The sequence below is a fragment of the Jaculus jaculus genome, chromosome 13, assembly GCF_020740685.1.
Source record: "Jaculus jaculus isolate mJacJac1 chromosome 13, mJacJac1.mat.Y.cur, whole genome shotgun sequence".
NCBI classification, from domain to species: Eukaryota; Metazoa; Chordata; class Mammalia; order Rodentia; family Dipodidae; genus Jaculus; species Jaculus jaculus.
In genome coordinates, this window is record NC_059114.1 from 71,817,995 (window position 1) to 71,820,372 (window position 2,378).

The following is a 2,378-nucleotide window of genomic DNA, read 5'->3' on the forward strand; positions in this document are numbered from 1 at the left end:
GTGGACCGAAGTCTGTTAGTCAAGTAATGATTCAACTTTTAAATTATTCTCTTGTTCTTTTTTGTTGGGTGTTTTCTTTGTTCAAGTCTAAGTTTTGAAAACGCTGACCCTTTAACAAGAGCCAACAGGAAATATAGGATCCCTTCCCTCCCCCCGCCTGCCTCCGCTGAAGCCACCACCACCTCTGCGGCTGGATGCTGGAAGAGCCCCCGTGGGTGGACTCAGGACGACAGGGCGGCCTCCTTCTGTGGTTGCTGGGCTTGCGGACGCTGCGGTATCTTTTGGCTTTCCACATCTCTAAAATGTTTTTCAACTATTTTGCGTACATGGCTCAGTGCACTCCCCTCTTTGCCTTGACAGTTCTCCACTTGATATGGGGGTGTAATAACAACTTCTTCCATGACTACGATGTTTTTTTTCTTGCCATTTACAGTCTTTAATGGTCTTGTGAATGGTCTGGAAGAGCTGCTGGCCCTCCAGGGAGACACCAGCGCTGATTGCACAGGCCTGGCTCAGCTTCTCCTCCTTCTCCGTCCGCGCTTTGCTGGCAAGCTTACTAATACTGAGTGAAGCTAGGGGAGGAGGGGTTTCTGTTCCGTCATTAATTATTTCCACTTCTGAAACATATTGTAAGTTTATGAGCAAGATGTCTGCATGGTTGGGCTTTCCACTGGAAGAGGGACATTTTAAAGCCAGCATTTTGGACTGGCAGTCGAAGGCTACCACCTCGCCCTGTAGCCGCTGCTCCTGGCACGTCGGGCACGACGGAGATATTCTTGAAATAGGAGAAAAGTCATCTGAAAACTCTTATTTTATAAAAGTGCCATCTACGTTCTTCTTTAAAACACATAAAATCTGTATTACCCGCTCATTTCCAGTCAATGGTTGTTTCCTATTTTAATCAAATATGTATGAGATCAGGCACATTTTTTCCCTTGTGAAAGCAAAGGGAAAATAATATTGAATGCAACAGAAAAAAAATGTCCTTTGGAGTTGGGAGGTGATGAAAAGAGGCTCATGCAAGATTCCAGCTGCACCTGGAATGTGACCTTCCGTCGCCATTTGAAAAAAAACCCATCTGGACCTGGACCAACATAAACTGGACAATTGAATCACCCCTAAAAGCTCATGATGCATATTGAGAGGTTATCTGACCCTTGTTTTATGGACATTTTTATTTCGTTCATGCATTCTTTTTTTTTTCTTTTAGCTTCTTCTAGTCACGTAGCCCTTGTTCCTTCTCAATCTATAAGCTCCCACATTTCCTGCATGATTTAAAATACTCATGTATGAATCCACATCTCCTAAATTCCAATTTTTTTAAATTTATTTTTATTATATATGGACATAGTACTATGTAAACAACACACGTTGGTACCATTGTTTCCTTCATCCCTGCCCCTTTTCTGAAGAGGTTCTCCTCATTGGGGTTACAGGTCAACCCCATGGGGATTGTGGGTCATGCATTATGGAGGCAGCAATCAGTTAGGGGGAGAGGCAATGTCTCTATGCAAAGTGTCCCAACTTATGGCTCTAACAATCTTTCCACCCCCTCTTCTGCAAAATTCCCTGAGCCACGTTAGCTGCATTTTAAGTATATTTCAGTGATGGGCTCTTAGGAACCTGTGGATCTCTGCTTTTGTAGGTGTTGTGTGTCCTCAGTGTCTATCTCCTTCACCCTCGTGCTGAAATAAGGTTCACTGAGAAAGCACCACTGTTGCTCATTTCCCCCGTTGCTCTGTGGTTTCAGCTGGGGCTGGGGTGAAGTGTGCTGGGTCCATTGCTCCCATCTGAAAAGGAGAAGCAGAATCTCCAACAGAGAGTAAAGTCAGAACTGGTTAAATAGGATAAACATTATTAACTTAGATAGATTTTAAAGGGTGTAGACCCTCTTATAGCCCAAGATTAGTGGGAGTTTGGAATTGGAAAGAAAAATCGTTATCTGTATTAGATTCTGACTTCTTTCCCAGTTTCAGGTATGGTTTCCTTTCCACTGAGTAGATCTGTTAGCCAATCCAAGAGTAGTTGGTTACCCACCATGGCTGTGTGCCACTATTGCACTTGTGTGACCATCACGCCAGATTGTTTGCTTCTGAGTCACTTAGACTTTGAGTTTCTCAGACAGATGTGGGCCACTTTCTCACGGTAGTTCATGAAATGTGTTCCAGTACTAGATGGGATAACTGTTTGGGGAATGGCTCTATTCTGGATTCCAACCAGGTCTCTCCATGGTCCCTGCTGACAGTGTATGGTGTCTTTAGCAGTAGGGTCTTACCATGAATCTCTGGTCTATAATCAAGCGTGCTGACAGAAGTCTGTCATGTTTGTTTTGGGTGACCTTGTAGGTCTCTCCCATCAACAGTTCATTGTGGATGCTA

The 2,378-nt window shown here is 43.9% G+C and overlaps 1 pseudogene; it reads right to left on the reverse strand.

The window, feature by feature from the left end:
• Positions 1 to 221: 221 nt before the first annotated feature.
• On the reverse strand, positions 222 to 872 carry LOC101599438 (annotated as a pseudogene).
• Positions 873 to 2,378: the final 1,506 nt, after the last annotated feature.